Below are 7,246 nucleotides of genomic sequence, written 5' to 3'. Positions count from 1 at the left end.
ATTCTGACCCTATTCAGCATGATTTAGGAACATGAATTTGGAGCTAGAAGGGACCTTAGAGGCTATCTAGTTCTAGCCCAATCCTCTCATTTTAGAGATGAAAAAACAAAGACCTATGGAGGTTAAAATGACTTGCCTGAGTTTACCCAAGTAGTACCAAAGGCAGAATTTGAAACCAGACCCTTTGATTTCAAAGCCAGGACCCTTTCTACTGTCCTGTGCTACCCCTTGGAGAAGCTCAATCTCTCAGAGTCTGAACCAACAGGCCTTGGTTCCTCCTCCCTCTGCTGTCCTGGATCATGTTTCCACCTGACCAGAAAGGCAATATGAAGAAACGGCGGGAGAGGAAAGGAAGAGGGCCCAGAGGAGTCTAACAGTTAAAAGCCCATATCTTTCACATTGGAGGGTTTACAAAACGTACTCTTAATGAGGACGCTGGAAGGTGGAGTAGGGGGTGGTGGTGACAAGATTATTATCCCTATCTTACAGATAAGGAAATTGTTTAGTCTATAAAGAAACAAGCTTTTATTTTGCACCAGCTATGGTCCAGGCACTGAAAGGAGCTTCTAGGGGGCTCAGTGAATAGTGTACCAGGCCTAGAGTTAAGAAGACTTCATCTTGCTGAGTTCAATCTGGCCTCAAACTCTTGCTAGCTGTGTGACCCTGGGCAAGTCACTTAACCCTATTTGCTTCAGTTCCTCATTTATAAAATGAGCTGGAGAAGGCAATGGTGTACTACTCCAGTATCTTTCCCAAGAAAATCCCAAATGGGGTCACAGAGAGTGGTAGGCAACTGAAAAATGACTGAACCACCACAAAAAATGGGTCAGGCACTGTACTAGGTGCTAGGGTTACAAAGACCAAAATGAAATAGACCCTGCCCTTAAGGAGCTTACATTCTATCACAGGAGACAACATATAAACATATCATTATAATTCTCATAACTAGGCCTTGGGCCGGCAAGATGGCGGCATCCAAGGTGAAACAGGACATGCCCCCTCCAGGGGGCTATGGTCCCATGGATTACAAGCGGAACCTGCCCCGTCGGGGAATTTCGGGCTATAGCATGTTTGCCATTGGTATCGGGACGCTGTTGTTTGGCCACTGGGGCATGATGAAGTGGAACCGAGAATGAAGACGTTGGCTGATTGAAGACTTGGAAGACTGAATTTCATTGATGCCACTGTTGCAGGCAGAGGAGGATCGGAGGAAGCTGCGTATGTTGAGAGAGAACCTGGAGGAGGAGGCTATAATCATGAAAGATGTTCTTGGCTGGAAGGTGGATGAGTCTGTCTTCCATACTACCCGATGGGTGCCTTCAACTGTGGGTGAGCTGTACAGTCTACGGACCAATGAGGAGCGGGTCCATACTAACTATGGCTTTGTGTGGTACACCTAAAGGTGGGCCAAGGCCTGTCCATCCCTCAGAGAGATTAAAGGTTCACTTGGAAAAAAAAATAATTCTTATAACTATCAAAAAGTAAATGCAAAGGAATGGAGGGCAAAGATAGACACTAGCATCTGGGAAGGGTAGGTGAGAGGGATCAGGAGCAGCCTCACCTGAGATGTGGTATTGAGTTGTTTTGAAGGAAACTTGGGGTTCCAAGATGCAGAAGGAGCCAAGAGGTAGAGATGAGGAGGGAAAGCATTCTAGGCATGGCAGCCAGCCAGTGAAAATGTCCAAAGTCAGGAGATGGAATCTCATTGAAGGAACCACAAGGAGGCCGATTACACCAGATCACAGAGTATATGCACGGGAGTCAAGTCTAAGAAGACTGTAAGATAGGAAAGGGCCCAGTTATAAAGAGCTTTAAAATACAGAGGATTTTATATTTAATCCTGGAAGGACAGGGAGTCACTGAGATTTATTGACTAAGAGGGGGTGACATGGTCAGACCTGTGCTCTAGGAAGAGATTGATTTGACAGTTGAGTGGAGGATAGACTGGAGCAGGGAGAGAATTGAGGTAAAGAGACTAACCAGATGGCTGAGACCAAGCAGGTGTGAGATGACAAAGTCCCACACTAGGGTGGGGGAAGTGTCGGAGGAGAGAAGGACGTGTGTAAGAAAGATGTCACTCAGGTAGAAATGACAGGATGTGACAACTTGACAACTTCACTATACCAAGTGAAGTCATTCAGCTAATAAGCATTAGAGACAAGATCTAAAACCCATCTTCTATATCTGAGATTTGTTCTTCTTTTACTGTGCCATGGTATCTCTCCATTGGTCCTGCAACGATGCTGCAAATCCATCTCTCCTCCTGGCCAGTAGGACTCAGAAGGGCATGGCCTCATAAGGGAAGCCCCAGATTAAGCCTTGCATCAGGGTCTTAAGCCATAGATGAGTGCCCACAGACCAGCATTCATCTAGAAGCTAGCAGGCAAAGGCACCAGAGCCTCATGTTTCTGTGTCAAAAGGGGTCCAGGTGTGACCATTGTTAAATCCGACACACAATGTTCAATTGTGCTGCCCCCAACCCATGGAGATACCTTATTGTGACTTGGGCTGACAAGTAGAAAAACCAGAAGGAAAATGAATAGTCACCCTCAGCAATGGGATGCTCATCTTCTGCCTCTCCTCTTTCTCTTAGATCCTAAAGGGATCTTAGGAATAGTCTAGTCCAGTCTCCCCATTTTATATTTAGTATGGGAAAAACCAAGGCAGCTAGATGGCTCAGTGGATAGAGTGCCAGGCCTGGAGTCAGGAAGACCTGAGTTCAAATCCAGACTCAGACATTCACTAGCTGCGTGAGCCTGGGCAAGTTACTCACCTTAATCTAGAGAAGCAAATGGCAAACCACTCTCGGTATCTTTGCCAAGAAAACCCCATGAACGGTATGGTCCACATGAAGAGTCAGACACGACTGAACAACCACAGCATGGGAAAACCAAAGCCCAAAGAGGGTCTGTGCCTTACTTGGGGCCAAATAGATAGTAAAAAGCACATTCAGGGTTTGACCTCAAATCCTCTGATCCTTAAGTCAATATTCTTTCTACCATTTCACATTGACTTGGACACTTCTAAGGTAGAAGCCAGGTTTTCCTTGTAACCCTCATTCCCAAAGTTACTCCCAGGAAAATGAACAGATTTTCTCCAGTGCCTGTCTTCCTCAGAGGCCCAGTGTCCTCATAATGAGTCCAGAAGCCCAGAACAATTCAGGGCTGTAATCTCTGAATCTTTCTCTTGATCAAAATGTACCTGCCTCCATCCCCTCCTGGGTCTTGCTCTCTGGAGTTCCTCTAAGTAGGAGTTCTTAACCTTAGGTCTGAAAACTTAACAAAATAATTTTTGACAACTGTATTTCAGTATAATTGGGTTCCTTTGTATCCTATGTATTTAATTTTATGCATTTAAAATTATTACTCCAAAAAGAAGTACACAGGCTTTATCAGACTGCCAAAGGAGTCTATGACACACAAAAAGTTAAAAACTCCATGTCTAAGGTTATTTTGATAAACTAATTATAGATTAGTAGAATCATAAACTTTCAGAGCTCAAAGGGGTCTTAGAGGGTATTAAGTCTAACCTACCACACACTGTAGGAATCCTTGCCACAGCCCCCCCCCCCCGCCCCACCACCACCACCACCACCCCACAAGGTTCCATCCTGCCTCTATTTAGGGTAGCTCACTATTTTACCAAGCAATTGGTTCCACAGTTGGAGAGTTAACTATCAGGCAGTTACTTCTCATATTGAACTGAGACCTGCCTCCTCTTAACTTCTATCTATTGTTCCTCTGTCTGACCTCTGGGACCATATATCATAGACAAGATTTGCTTTTCTCTATGGCAGCTATTCAATTATCAGAGAAAGTGCTTTATAGATTCTATGATTCTTAGTTTGTTTAAGCCAAGAAATGAATTTCAAAAGGTGAAACTTCAATGGGGGATATACTCTGGGGACAGGGAAACCCCCTCTCAGCGTGCCTCAAACTGCACCTCCCAGACAGCAGCCTACTCCACTTGACCCTGGTCAATGAGCTTTCATTTATTCAACCGAGCTGCTTGACTTCACCCTGAGAGGGAATCAAGCTTATCCAGCCCTTTCGGTCAAACCCAGAGCAGTAGGTAGCCCGGCACGTTGGAGGAAGTCCCAGACTTGGAGTCAGGAATACCTGGGTTCAAATCCTACCTCGGACCCTGACTGGGTGAAGTGAGACAAGTAACAAGTAACTCGACTTCTCTGAGACTCAGTTCCCTCATGTGGAAAATGAAACACTTTCCCAAATCCTTTGTATGGTCTGAACTTGGGGAAAATGAAGTGAGCCTAACTAAAAGAACAATTTATACAATAACAGCAACATTATAAAGAAAAACAACAGCTTTGAAAGACTTAAGCACTCTGATCAATTCAACGGCTAGCATGGATTCCAGAGGGATGATGATGAGGCCTGCTACCCGCTTCCCGGAGGGAGGCAATGGATTCAAGCTGCAGAATGAGACGTATAATTTTGAACATGGCAAATGCAGGAATTTGTTTTATTTGATTATGCATATTTGTTACGAGGGTTTTGTTTTTTTTTCTCTTTTTTTTCAGTTGGAATGAGGAGGAGGGATGGGAAGGAAAGAAAATAAATGTTTGTTCATTGAAATGAATAAATTAAATTAAATGAAGGGGTTATATTCAGGGGCCTTTAAGGTTCCTTCTAGCTCTGATTCTATGATCCTATGAGGGAAGGAACAAAAGCGTTTACTAAGCACCTACTATGTGCCAAGCATTATGCTAAGCACTTTACAAACATGATTTCATTTGATCTTCACAACAACTCCGGGAGATAGGTGCTACTATTACCCCCGTTTTATAGTTGAGAAAACTAAGGCAAAGAGAGGTTAAATGACTTGCCCAAGGTCACACAGATAATAAGTTCCTGAGGCAGGATTTGAACTCCTGAATCCAGAACTAGCATTTGATCCATTGTGCTACCTACAACTTTTAGGGCAACTCTCTCAAAGGCAGGGTTGCCTTGAACCCCAAGATAAGGAGGAGGAGAAAGAGGAGGAAGAGGAGGAGGAGGAGAATTCCTTACTGTCTCACCTGCTCCAGAATCTCCTTTTACTAATTGGGCCCTGAGAGATATTTATTGTTTAACCCTAGGCCAGAGGGAACCATAGGACTTGTGTTTCCTGGAAGTAAGAAGAGCCCAAGACTAGGCCGCATTCTTCTTACCATCCCTACTTTGTCCAAGCAGACCTGTATCATATCACACACAAGGTGACCGACATAGACCATTCCAGAATAAAGAAAGGTGATGCGGTATTGCTTCTGATCCATGAGCCCCAAAGAGCTAGAAGTCGTAGGGCTGGGCATCCTCCATCCCCATCTCACATGCCACCTAAAATGCCCATCTTTGTGGACCTTGGTTTGCATATACCTCTCTCTCAGAACCAGAAAAACAAAGCACATGCTGCCAGCTTTCCAGCACTGAGGTCACCTTGGGGAAGTGGGCTGGTGGAGAGATCTGAAAGCGGTAGATTTGGAGGTAGAAGTGCCTTAGAGGTTATAGGCCAACAGATGAGGAAACTGAAGACTATCGAGGTTAAATGCTTGTTGTTGTTCAGTTGTGTCAAATTCTTCTTGACCCCATTTAGAGTTTTCTGGGCAAAGATGTATTTAGAATGGTTTGCCATTTTCTTCTCCAGCTCATTTGATAGATGAAGAAACTTAGGTAAACAGGGTTAAATGACTTGCCCAGGGTCACACAGCTAGTAAGTGTCCAAGGCTAGATTTGAACTCAGGTCTTCTTGACTCCTACCCAGGCACTCTATCCACTGAGCCACCTAGCTACCTCTTGGCAATAAATGCCTTGTTTGTGTTAAAACCAGATCGAGGGGTAGAATTGAGATCATAGCATCATTTAGAGCTGAAGGGACCATTTTACAGATGAGGAAACTAAGGGACAGAGAGACTAAGCAACTTGCCCTGGGTCACACACACAGCAATCCAAACCCAATCTATTGTTCACTTGACTGTACCATTTTGTCTCAAGAGCAGAGCCTGGGGCTTCCCAATCAGTCAAGTTGGTCCCACCAGCCCAGCCTCTGGGCTTTGAAGAAAGTGAATCTTTCTGTTCTCTCTCTGTGTGCTTCCAGCACTCCTGTTACTGAGGATAAAAAGGATGTCAACAAGGCACCAGACAGGAATGGGGCGGGGGATGACACTTTTCTGCAAACCTCACAGCTCAGTGCTAGTCTGCTAGTGCTCATGTGTGTCTCCATTCTGTTCCCCAAAGCAGCACAGCTCCTGATCTTTCAGGCCAGGGACTACTTCCCTTGTTCTCAGATTGGGCTTTTAAAGAGATCAACCTGAGTGATCCAGGCTGGGCTTGGCAGGAAACTGGAGGATTCCATTAAACAGCCTTGAGGGCAAAAGCTGGTTGGGAATAATGATGTTTGTCAATTGCTTAAATGAGATTCTAAATATAAAAAGGGAGAGTCTCTCCCCACTCCCACCCCCCAATAAAAGAAAAGAGAGAGAGGGAGGGAAAGAGGGAGAGAGAGAGAGAGAGAGAGAGAGAGAGAGAGAGAGAGAGAGAGAGAGAGAGAGAGAGAGAAAGAGAGAGAAAGTCTTCCTTTATCCATAGGCAGAGAACAGATCTTTCCAAGACATCCCAGGCTCATTGGCACTTGAAGCCCAGTCTTGCCGCTCAAAATGGAAGCAATAAGCCAGTCCCTGTAGTAGATCTTACCAGACAAGGTATTTACTTAGTTCTGTTTTAATTACAGAGGGAGAATTATGGACCTCGAGAGCTCAGCATCTGGACCATCCCTGAGCAGGGCGGAGGGAATCTTTGGCTAAATAATTTTCTCTGACACGAGGTTTCATTAGGTCTAAATTACCCAGCAGCGCCTCAGGCTTTGAAGTGGCTCAAGGAGCGACTGGGAGGTTATTTTTCTTTTACCTGTCACCACTTATTTTCCTCGGCTACTGGCTGGTAGCCCAGCGTTTTTAACTAATGGGGATTAAATAATCCAGCCGTAATAGAAATGTTGGGCTCTGGCCGCTCGGCCCTGTGTCGAAATCATTAAGGCTCCAGCCAGCTTTGGCAGTATCTCAGTGTTGAAGGGTTAAGGAGAGGACGGGCAGCTAATTCTGGATTTTTTTTATTGGCTCCTCATTATAGCTATTATCCACAAACACAACCACTAATGGAAGGCTGAGGAATTCAGAGAAGGAAGGGTTTCATTTTGGCTGTGGAAAGGAAAGGACCGGTCTGCTCAGGAATAGCAACTGACTGACTAACTG

At 44.9% G+C, this 7,246-nt stretch overlaps 1 pseudogene; it reads left to right on the top strand.

Moving 5' to 3' along the window:
- The first annotated feature begins 965 nt into the window (after positions 1-965).
- Positions 966-1,400, top strand: LOC118844505 (annotated as a pseudogene).
- Positions 1,401-7,246: the final 5,846 nt, after the last annotated feature.

This window comes from Trichosurus vulpecula, chromosome 3 (genome assembly GCF_011100635.1).
Source record: "Trichosurus vulpecula isolate mTriVul1 chromosome 3, mTriVul1.pri, whole genome shotgun sequence".
NCBI classification, from domain to species: Eukaryota; Metazoa; Chordata; class Mammalia; order Diprotodontia; family Phalangeridae; genus Trichosurus; species Trichosurus vulpecula.
Note: the sequence above shows the minus strand (reverse complement) of the source record. Positions and strands in the feature narration are given on the sequence as shown.